The 12,409-nt window shown below is 49.1% G+C and overlaps 1 protein-coding gene across 5 annotated transcripts in view; it reads right to left on the bottom strand.

The window, feature by feature from the left end:
• Positions 1-11,010, bottom strand: part of NFASC (neurofascin) — a 146,795-nt gene extending 135,785 nt beyond the window's left edge. For all 5 annotated transcript variants that reach the window (XM_066600152.1, XM_066600153.1, XM_066600154.1 and 2 more), the window contains exon 1: positions 10,707-11,010. The gene's annotated coding sequence lies outside the window, so the exon portion shown is untranslated. The remainder of the gene's footprint in view (positions 1-10,706) is intronic.
• Positions 11,011-12,409: the final 1,399 nt, after the last annotated feature.

The raw sequence follows: 12,409 nt of genomic DNA, 5'->3' as shown, positions 1-12,409 counted from the left end.
TACTTTCTCTCCACTCCTGGCTTTGGCTTACAAAAAACTGAACATAAAAACTGCCGTGTGCCATCACACTTGTGGCTGATTTGCTGTGGATTTTCCACAACTGAAAAAATCTGCAGCAAATCAGCACCAACGTTTGCACCAGTGGATCCCCAGCAAATAGCTGCAATTTGTTGGGAGATTCTGGCAGCAATAGTTTAAAGGAGTTGTCCAGTTGTAAACTATTGATGGCCTATTCACAGTGTAGGCCATCAATAGTAGATCAGTAGAGGTCTGCATCTGGGACCCCGCCAATCAGTTATTTGCTGGGCCGATGCGCTCCTGCACTTAGCTGATTGCTGTAGGAAGCAGACATCTCTGTTCATACTGCAGTGGCCAGATTTGGTATTACAGGCAAAGCTCCTATTGAAGTGAATGGAAACTTTGCCTGTAATGCCAAAGCTGGCCACTGCAGTGCGAACAGAGCTGTCTGTTTCCTGCAGAAATCAGTTCAGTGCATGAGCACAGTGGCTTGACAAACAGCTGATCGCGGTGGTTCCGGGCCACAATCGTTTGCTGATCTACTATTGATGGTCTGCACTGTTAAAAGGCCATAAATGGTTTACAGCCAGCAAACCCCTTTAATTTCCTGGCAGCCCCATCACTAAAGCACAATAATTATATGCCATACTGGAGGGGCATACGTGTTTGGCAGAGGAGTGTCTCAATGTGTGATGCTGCAGAAAAAGCTGACAGGGCGACAGAAGGGAAAACAGCAGGGGGTACTTGGAAAGAACTGAAAAGGGTATAGAAACTAATGCAAAGAAAGCTAAATAGGCTCCGAGAGAAAGGACCCAGCGAGATAAAGAAAGGGACAGGACAGATGTAAAAGTGGAGCTGAATGTGCATAGAAACAAAAATATGGACACATGCCGAACGGCGAGCAGGAGAGGGTGAATGATAGACGGGGTATTATGTCTTCACTTGCACTTGCTACATATGGAGCCTGTTTGTCCACGACTTGGACTGCTTTTAGAAAAATTCCCCCAGGTTTGACATGAACTAAGAGCTCTGTGCCTGAAGGAGCCCTTTCTTATGGTCCTCAGGAGGAAGCTATACCCAGGAATCAATCTGTCATACATATAGCTACTCCAGAAACAAGGCTGTTGCCAGTAGCAACCATTCAGATTACTAATACGTCTTAGAAAATGATGGGAGTGATCTTCCACAGGCAACGACCCACTCTTGGTCTCCAGTAGGTCTGGAAGTAGGAAACAGAAGCAGACTAGAGCTATGAGGAGTACAGTCCACTATAGAGCCTAACAGTGCTGTGAAAGCAAGCCACCAGAATCACAGAACAGACCCATGCTGGGACATGTAGTACCTCACATGGTTAATCACCATGTAACTTTTTAAGGGCATCCAAAAAATGCCCTTTAAAAAAAAACAAAAATAAAAACGCCTTTGTCTCATTATAAGTGACTTAACTCAATTTCTCATATGGCCACATTCACACAGTGCAGTTTTGAGAGATGTATAAGATTTCCATTGAGGTCCAATACTGGTTAGGCCACTCTCACGCGAGCGTATTGTCAATGCGTGTTGCGGTGCCAATTGCCCATTGATTACTATTGGACCAGTCATACTTGCATGCAGAAAAAAAAGCATGCAGTATCTTCACACATATTACACGCACATACATGCCAAGATAGTGTATGTGGATTGGCAGCACGCAGCAAGTACACGTCACTGCGAACGTACTGCGTGCTCACGTGCGGCGCACCGCTACTTACAGCCACATGTGTCTGGCCTCAGTCCTTCTTTTTCCCTGTGGTAGTAAAGCAGGCAACTGACCATCTGCCCCACAGGTTCCCCCACAGACTGCTGGACATCTGATCACCGGTGGGACACCCTGTGATCAGCTTATTGTCAGCGGACCCTACTTACATTATGGAACCAATGAAGACAGCCCTTTCTTAATATCTCTTACTAAATGGAGATAGCAAATATTATATGCTGGATATATTAATATAAAGTGTAGAGTTGAGCTTTACATCACGGTCCTTGTCTCTTTAAAAAAGGGATTGCGCCTACAACCGCTTCTTTCATCCATTGACTTCAGAAACTAATGGCTATCATTGTTAAATATCCAAATACTGTAATGTATTTTTTTTACATTTTACTCCAACTGGAACAATGGCTTACAAATGGATTAAACAGATGAGCACTGAAATGTGACATACTAATCCTCTATCCTGGTGACACCGCGCCTCCGGGTTTTACTCATCAAACCCCTATTTTTAATAATGTTACTGTTTTGCAGCAAAAATTTGATGGCCATAAAATCTAGAACTGAAAATGAATATCCGAACTAATAGATGAGATGTGAAATCACATAGTGATAGAGAATATCTATGGCATATAGCATGGAGCAGGCCCATACGGCGCTGTAAGGACCTTCCATAGGAACATTTCCATTTCTAGGACCTTTGCGTTGAATCTTTATGTTCCTGACATTGTTTCCTATAAGGAGGGGACGTGCACATTTGGTGACATATTAAATACCTAGAAATAATAACGTAAAGATTAGCCAAAGACTAAAATATGGATAATCCAGTATTAGAATGAAACAAACACTGTAAATGACTACCCCGCTTCTAAGTAATCTGTTATTGGAATTAACATATCATTACTCTACACTTCTATAGTACATCCCAGCGCTGGCCTGCTGATATAAAAAGATGATGCGCAATGTCCAAAACTGATTCTAATTCCCCTAATCTGACGATTTAAATCCCTTTCATTCTCCCCAGTCACTGCCAGTTCACTGAATATTTTATTCTAATCCATCCAGAATTCACTTCTTGCCTGATTGCAGTCCCATTAGCCACATAATAGCTTTTTATTTAGAAACTATTTCCTAGCTTAAATATCTATTCATTTATATTTACTAAATTCTGATTTAGCCACTTTGTTCGTTTTATTTTGAGCAACAAAGCCGATACTTTTGTCTGCCTAATGCGGAAAGGGAAACTAGTTGTCAGCAAAACAACCTCACAGTCCAATTCCAGTAGTCCACCACCTGATATCCCAGAAATGCTGATAATTTGGCATTTAGAATAATCTTTATTTATATAGTGCCAACATATTCCGCAGCGCTTTCCAAATCAGGGGAAACATGCACAAAATGAGTCATAACATACAATATTAAATTGATGCAAAGCTTGAACAATAGGGATGAGCAGCCTGCTCGCGAGAGCTTAGGCTAGCAGGGCTCATCCACACGGGCGGATCGCATAAATACGATGCTTAGTTACAAGGCCAAAAATTGCTTACACCCGTATAATTTGGATTGTGGCATGCACAAAATAGGACGCAGAGGGGCCCATGTATTTGGTGCACAGATGCACAGTGAGTATGCAATGGCCTATTGTGGTGCAGAATACGCACCAAGGTAGGGCATGCCAAGCATTACTTCACATGGTCGAACATTGCATGAAAACATATGCTCATATGAATGAATCAGTTGAAATCAATTGGTTTTATTTATTGCGTATTACACGCGTAATATGCGGCACAAATACGCCCGTGTGAAAGAGCCTTAACGAAGCATACCCATGGGATAATATAAAACTATATATGTACATACATACATACATTAAGCGATGTAAGTTGATCACTAGCCATGTTTGTGCATAAACAGGTAAGTGGAGTAATGGGGTACATGGGGGATTCGGATTTCCAAGGGGGAGTGTAGAAGCATGGTGGATGGAGAAGAGTTTCAATTAGGGAATATGGTCATCCTCTCTAAAAATATATGTTTTTAAGGTTCAGTTAAAGCTGTGGGCGTTCAGAGTTACCTGATTGTCTGGGGTAGCGCGTTCTAGAGAACTGGTGCAGCTCAGGAAAGATCTTGGATGCAGAAGTGAGAGGTCCAGATTAGAGAGGAAAGTAGTCTAAGGCCTTTATCAGAGCAGAGGTCACAGGCAGGATAGTAGACAGACATGAGGAAAGAGTTATAGGGTGGCACAGCATTGGAGAAAGTCTTACAGATGCGAGTGATGAGTTTAAATCGTATTCTATATTTGATGGACAACCAGTGGGTGGGAGACATCAGTGTAGCGGCTTGACAAAAAGATGAGTCTGGCTGCTGCAATCAGGATGGATTGGAGAGGGGAGAGTTAAGTGAGGGGAAGACTGATCAGTAGCGAGTTGCAGTAATCAAGCCGAGAATGGTTAAAAGTTTTTGTAAAGGGCAGATGTTTTTGAGGTACAGGTGACATGAGCAAGTAAGTGACTGGATGTGGGGAGTAAAGGAAAGATTGGAATCGAACATGACCCCAAGACAGCGGGCGTGCTGCCGAGGAGTTGTGGTTATACCACAGACTGAGATGGAGATATCAGGTTTTGGTTGGCTAGTAGACGGCAGAAACACAAGTAGTTTCGTTTTTGAGAGATTCAGTTATAGATGGACAACATAATGTTAGAAACAGTGGACAGATAATCACTGACGTTTTGTAGTAGTGAAGGTGTAATGTCACAGGAAGAAGTATATAATTGGGTATCATCAGCATGAAGATGGTACTGACACCCAAATCTACTGATAATTTGCTCAACAGGGGCAGTGTGAGAGAGGACCAAGGACCGAACCGTGAGGAATCCCAACAGCAAGGGTAAGAGAAGAAGTAGACATGGCAAGTGATACACTGAACAAGGTAGCAGGAAGACCCGGAAAGAACAATATTGTTTAGGTTGATAAAGCGGAGAATTTGGTGATCTACAGTATTGAACACCACAGAAAGATCCAAGAGGTAAGTAGAGAGTGGTCGCCTTTCATTTAGCCGTCAGAAGATCATTTGACATATTAGTAGGAACTGTTTTTGTAGTATGAAAGCGCTGCGGAATAAATTAGCGCTATACAAATAAAGATTATTATTAATGTAGAGAGCGAAAACCAGACTGTAAGAGTTCAAGACGAAGGTTATCTGAGAGATAGCTTAGGCAAGAGTAGACAGAACCTTCAGGAGTTTAGAGATGAAGGGGAGATAAGAGATGGGTCAGTAGTTGGCAGCACAAGAGGCAGTGTCTTTAGTAATGGGGATATGACAGAGTGCTTAAAGGAGGAGAGAAAGGTACCAGAAGAAAGAGACAGGTTGAAAATTATTGTAAGATCACTTAAGAAGGTGGATAAATAATAGGGTCACTAATGCAGGCGGTAGGGTGAGGCGTAGAGAGAAGCCTGCCTGGAGACTTCGTCTGTTGTTGGGTCAAATGCTGAGAGTGAACTAGAAGAGGAGAGAAGAAAAGCAAAGAACCAAGCAAGCACACTCCTCCATCATCGGTACATTTAAGTTGACCTGCAACCAAGAACTACTACATATTTTAGAGTATGTACCCTCATGACTCAGGAGGAAACGCTCTGCAGCAGATGTAGACCCTGGTCTAGGGATTTTGACATCTGGTCCTTTCTTGGAAACTGTATTCTGTAGTCTGAGCTAGTCCTGCAAAATGTTCTATCCTGCTGTACAAGAAGATGTGATATACGAAGCATATCAGCCCAAGTCATCATGCATGTGATCATATTTTGGATCTGTATCACATGGATCCTGAATATGGGAGGAGATCTCATTTTCTGACAAATTTGAGATTATCTAGCCAACAGGATGCATGGTTGAAAACTAATTCTGCAAGTCTGAGATAAATTTTTGCCACAGTTATGAGAATATTAGGTAAATAATCATTTTTGCCATTGTACACCACAGATCAGCGTATCAGGCAATAAGTGATACAGGAACATTATTTCATACATCTCTAGTTCTAATGCATTTCAATAAGCCCTTGTAAAACACAGCAGCACACAGAGGTTAGCATGCTGTCATATGAATGGGTTCCCTGTGTCTATGGGAATACTACACCCCACACACAACTACATGGGCCAGATATGGTCCCTCACTGCACACTGTATTGTAGGTCAATATGCACACATCCGTGAGCGTCCGGCCCGAGGGAGCGCTTACACGTAGTGACAAATCACTCGCTAGAGCAAACGATGACACAATTTGCTCGTTCGCTCAAACGGTCAATTTAAACACAAAGATAAACTCTGTACACGGGGACGAGGGCGACTCTCTACCGGGGAACGAGGGCGACTCTCTACCGGGGAACGAGGGCGACACTCTACCGGGGAACGAGGGCGACTCTGTACCGGGGAATGAGGGCGATTCTGTACCGGGGAACGAGGGCGACTCTGTACCGGGGAACGAGGGCGACTCTGTACCGGGGAACGAGGGCGACTCTGTACCGGGGAACGAGGGCGACTCTGTACCGAGGAACGAGGGCGACTCTGTATCGAGGAACGAGGGCGACTCTGTATCGGTGAATGAGGGCGACTCTGTACCGGTGAATGAGGGCGACTCTGTACCGGTGAAGGAGGGCGACTCTGTACCGGTGATTGAGCGCGACTCTGTACCGGTGAATGAGCGCGACACTGTACCGGTGAATGAGGGCGACTCTGTACCGGTGAATGAGCGCGACTCTGTACCGGTGAATGAGCGCGACTCTGTACCGGTGAATGAGGGCGACTCTGTACCGGTGAAGGAGCGCGACTCTGTACCGGGGGACGAGGGCGACTCTGTACCGGGGGACGAGGGCAACTCTGTACCAGGGGACGAGGGCGACTCTGTACACGGGGACGAGGGCGACTCTGTATCGGGGACGAGGGCGACTCTCTACCGGGGAACGAGGGCGACTCTCTACCGGGGAACGAGGGCGACTCTCTACCGGGGAACGAGGGCGACTCTGTACCGGGGAACGAGGGCGATTCTGTACCGGGGAACGAGGGCGACTCTGTACCGGGGAACGAGGGCGACTCTGTACCGGGGAACGAGGGCGACTCTGTACCGGGGAACGAGGGCGACTCTGTACCGAGGAACGAGGGCGACTCTGTATCGAGGAACGAGGGCGACTCTGTATCGGTGAATGAGGGCGACTCTGTACCGGTGAATGAGGGCGACTCTGTACCGGTGAAGGAGGGCGACTCTGTACCGGTGATTGAGCGCGACTCTGTAGCGGTGAATGAGCGCGACTCTGTACCGGTGAATGAGGGCGACTCTGTACCGGTGAATGAGCGCGACTCTGTACCGGTGAATGAGCGCGACTCTGTACCGGTGAATGAGGGCGACTCTGTACCGGTGAAGGAGCGCGACTCTGTACCGGGGGACGAGGGCGACTCTGTACCGGGGGACGAGGGCGACTCTGTACCGGGGGACGAGGGCGACTCTGTACCGGGGGACGAGGGCGACTCTGTACCGGGGGACGAGGGCGACTCTGTACACGGGGACGAGGGCGACTCTGTACACGGGGACGAGGGCGACTCTGTACACGGGGACGAGGGCGACTCTGTACACGAGGACGAGGGCGACTCTGTACACGGGGACGAGGGCGACTCTGTACACGGGGACGAGGGCGACTCTGTATCGGGGACGAGGGCGACTCTCTACCGGGGAACGAGGGCGACTCTGTACCGGGGAACGAGGGCGACTCTGTACCGGGGAACGAGGGCGACTCTGTACCGGGGAACGAGGGCGACTCTGTACCGGGGAACGAGGGCGATTCTGTACCGGGGAACGAGGGCGACTCTGTACCGGGGAACGAGGGCGACTCTGTACCGGTGAATGAGCGCGACTCTGTACCGGTGAATGAGGGCGACTCTGTACCGGGGAATGAGGGCGACTCTGTACCGGGGAATGAGGGCGACTCTGTACCGGGGAATGAGGGCGACTCTGTACCGGTGAATGAGGGCGACTCTGTACCGGGGAAGGAGGGCGACTCTGTACCGGGGACGAGGGCGACTCTGTACACGGGGACGAGGGCGACTCTGTACCGGGGGACGAGGGCGACTCTGTACCGGGGGACGAGGGCGACTCTGTACACGGGGACGAGGGCGACTCTGTACACGGGGACGAGGGCGACTCTGTACACGGGGACGAGGGCGACTCTGTACACGGGGACGAGGGCGACTCTGTACACGGGGACGAGGGCGACTCTCTACCGGGGAATGAGGGCGACTCTCTACCGGGGAACGAGGGCGACTCTGTACCGGGGAACGAGGGCGACTCTGTACCGGGGAACGAGGGCGACTCTGTACCGGGGAACGAGGGCGATTCTGTACCGGGGAACGAGGGAGACTCTGTACCGGGGAACGAGGGCGACTCTGTACCGGGGAACGAGGGCGACTCTGTACCGGGGAACGAGGGCGACTCTGTACCGGGGAACGAGGGCGACTCTGTACCGGTGAATGAGGGCGACTCTGTACCGGTGAATGAGCGCGACTCTGTACCGGTGAATGAGGGCGACTCTGTACCGGGGAATGAGGGCGACTCTGTACCGGGGAATGAGGGCGACTCTGTACCGGGGAATGAGGGCGACTCTGTACCGGTGAATGAGGGCGACTCTGTACCGGGGAATGAGGGCGACTCTGTACCGGGGGACGAGGGCGACTCTGTACACGGGGACGAGGGCGACTCTGTACCGGGGGACGAGGGCGACTCTGTACCGGGGGACGAGGGCGACTCTGTACACGGGGACAAGGGCGACTCTGTACACGGGGACGAGGGCGACTCTGTACACGGGGACGAGTGCGACTCTGTACACGGGGACGAGGGCGACTCTGTACACGGGGACGAGGGCGACTCTCTACCGGGGAACGAGGGCGACTCTCTACCGGGGAACGAGGGCGACTCTGTACCGGGGAACGAGGGCGACTCTGTACCGGGGAACGAGGGCGACTCTGTACCGGGGAACGAGGGCGATTCTGTACCGGGGAACGAGGGCGACTCTGTACCGGGGAACGAGGGCGACTCTGTACCGGGGAACGAGGGCGACTCTGTACCGGGGAACGAGGGCGACTCTGTACCGAGGAACGAGGGCGACTCTGTATCGGTGAATGAGGGCGACTCTGTACCGGTGAATGAGGGCGACTCTGTACCGGTGAAGGAGGGCGACTCTGTACCGGGGAACGAGGGCGACTGAACAATTGGTGCTTAAACCGTATAATCAGGAAACGAGCCAGTGATGATTTTCATGCTTGCACAAAATGAATGATAAGCGTCGATCATTCAATCATCGGCCGAGGTTACGATATCGGTCAAATTCAAACAATCCAGCAATTTATTCCGTATGAAAGCACCTTTAGTCAAGCCTAGTAACCACTGACACAACCTATTAACTTACACAACCTACTAACTACTGACACAACCTACTAACCACTGACACAACCTACTAATTACTGACACAACATACTAACTACTGACAACCTACTAACTACTGACACACAACCTACTAACTACTGACACAACCTACTAACCACTGATACAACATACTAACTACTGACATGACCTACTAACTACTGACAAAACCTACTAACCACTGACAAAACCTACTAACCTCTGACACAACCTACTAACCACTGATACAACATACTAACTACTGACATGACCTACTAACCACTGACACACAACCTACTAACTACTGACACAACATACTAACTACTGACAACCTACTAACCTCTGACACAACCTACTAACGACTGAACCTACTAACTACTGACAAACAACCTACTAACCACTGACACAACCTACTAACCACTGACACACTAGTACTGCAGCCAACAACGACAATTAAGATGATTTAGACGTATGATCCGATTTTCAAGACACATCTGGGTACGGGGGTGGGTGGGGGGGTAGGACAATATGTATCTGATTATAACTGTTTTCCGATTTTTGGCACTGGAAGCTACTATGTGGCCTCTGGGTGGTGTATCTCTATCCTCATAGGGGTGTGAAGCAAAACAGACCCCCCCTAAAGCAGAGCAGGACCCCCGAAGCAGAGTAGGACCGCCCGGAGCAGAGCAGGACCCCCTAAAGCAGAGCAGGCCCCCCGAAGCAGAGCAGGACCCCCGAAGCAGAGCAGGACCCCCTGAAGAAGAGCAGGACCCCCCGAAGCAGAGCAGGACCCCCTGTTCCTTGCGCACTTAGAACAGTAGACAGCGGAACATGTCCCCTTTTGTCCTACAGTGGAGCTAAGACTCGGGGTGAACAAGCCCCCCACCATACAAGCCAGGACAGATGACTGCGGTCCGACATGAAGGATCCGCTCACACCGGTTTCTCGCTTGAGCGAGCGGACGATGTCGGAGTTCCCCTGTCTATACAGGCTGACATATCGTTGGCTCGCTCAGACGATAAACGCCGTTCAGTCGTTCGCGGTATGAGAACGATCGGATGTTAAACCGATTGGCGAGTGATGATTTTTACGCTGGCATAAAATGCATGAGATGCGAACAATCTACGGTCCGATCAGCGGCTGCGTGTCTCTGAACGATTATCGCTCTGTGTAAAGGGGCCTTAAGGTCCGGATTTCTGCCCCCTTTTGTCAGTGCGCCCCCTACCCCACAGGGGGCTTCGGGTGGGAGAAGCTGCGGCTTTTTTTTACCTTTACCAGCAACCTTATTAATGGCTCTCCAATGTCAAAGTAACCCGTTAGATGCCGGAGAGCCCCGACCCCCCCAGACGGACAATGGATGCGTCTGCCAGGACATGACCAGAGTTTGCAGCGAGGAGCACAAAGGCACACCGCGGGGACAATGAGGCAGGTAGAGCCGTCCTGCGGCTGCAGACCCCCGGAGACATCCCCACATCCTCCCCCTCCTCCCGCACCCGCAGTGCTGACCTGTCATCTCTCCGGCGGCGGCCGGTCCCCGGGATGATGCAGGAATGTGCTGGCAGGATGGGGCGCCGCAGTGGAGCCCCGGCGGCTGGACAGATGCGCTGGGAGGATGGCCACAGAGGACTAGCAGTGAGGAGATGCTGGCAGGATGCGGGCGGCTGCACTGAGGTGATGCATGAAGTGGGTGTAGCTGCTGCTCTGCCAGGCTGGAGGCTGGCACTGAGGTGACTAGGACGGGCTGCGGGGCGGTCAGTGACAAGCTGTCAGGGAGCTGTCCTCTCTCTCCGTGCACCGCATTAGGGCAGAAACCTGCGTGCGCGTGCCTCAGAGCCGAGCGCGCCCCCTCCTCGTCCCCGCGCTCCTCCTCAGCATCCGCGCTCCCGCGCTCCTCCTCAGCACAGCTGCCGAAGGAGCGTGCTGCTGTGTGGTGAATGGATGGCGACAGAACAATACAGGGGATAACCTATAGAACACGACGAGACCATATGGTGAACGGGACTCCCTGCCATTCTATAGCAGGAATCCCAAAGGGCGGTTATCAACTGAAGCCATCATGGTCGTGCTGAGGAGATTTATCCCTGCAGCTATGGCAGCTTTCTGACCCACATTGAATGGGCTTTGTACACAATCACTGTAGTTATGAGGTTCTAGAGGCAGCTTACTGTGGGGCATGCCACGCCAAGAGAATCTGATATACACCCATCCGCTATAAACCACCCGCCTAATACTGCGTAGGCCCCACCGAGGTGTCCAAGCTTATCACATAAATACAGCACCAGAAGAAAGCTCATCACATGAGTATAGCATCAGAACCAGGCTAATAACATAAATACAGTGCCAGAACTAACTTCAATATACACATACAGTACCAGAACAAAGCTAATAACATAAATACAGCACCAGAACTAACTTCAATATACACATACAGCACTAGAACCAAGCTAATAACATAAATACAGTGCCAGAAGAAAGCTCATCACATGAGTATAGCATCAGAACCAGGCTTATAACATAAATACAGTGCCTGAACTATCTTCAATATACACATACAGCACCAGAACAAAGCTAATAACATAAATACAGCACCAGAACTAACTTCAATATACACATACAGCACCAGAATCAGGCTAATAACATACATACAGCACCAGAACTAACTTCAATATACACAATACAGCACCAGAACCAAGCTAATAACAAATACAGTGCCAGAAGAAAGCTCATCACATAAGTATAGCATCAGAACCAGGCTAATAACATAAATACATCACTAGAACTAACTTCAATATACACATACAGCACCAGAACAAAGCTAATAACATAAATACAGCACCAGAACTAACTTCAATATACACATACAGCACCAGAATCAGGCTAATAACATACATACAGCACCAGAACTAGCTTCAATATACACATACAGCACCAGAACCAAGCTAATAACATAAATACAGTACCAGAAGAAAGCTCATCACATGAGTATAGCATCAGAACCAGGCTAATAACATAAATACAGCACTAGAACTAACTTCAATATACACATACAGCACCAGAATCAGGCTAATAACATACAAACAGCACCAGAACTAACTTCAATATACAAAATACAGCACCAGAACCAAGCTAATAACAAATACAGTGCCAGAAGAAAGCTCATCACATAAGTATAGCATCAGAACCAAGCTAATAACATAAATACAGTAATA

The sequence above is a fragment of the Eleutherodactylus coqui genome, chromosome 4, assembly GCF_035609145.1.
Source record: "Eleutherodactylus coqui strain aEleCoq1 chromosome 4, aEleCoq1.hap1, whole genome shotgun sequence".
NCBI classification, from domain to species: Eukaryota; Metazoa; Chordata; class Amphibia; order Anura; family Eleutherodactylidae; genus Eleutherodactylus; species Eleutherodactylus coqui.
The sequence above is the reverse complement of the archived record's forward strand: the minus strand, read 5'-3'. Positions and strand labels throughout refer to the sequence as shown.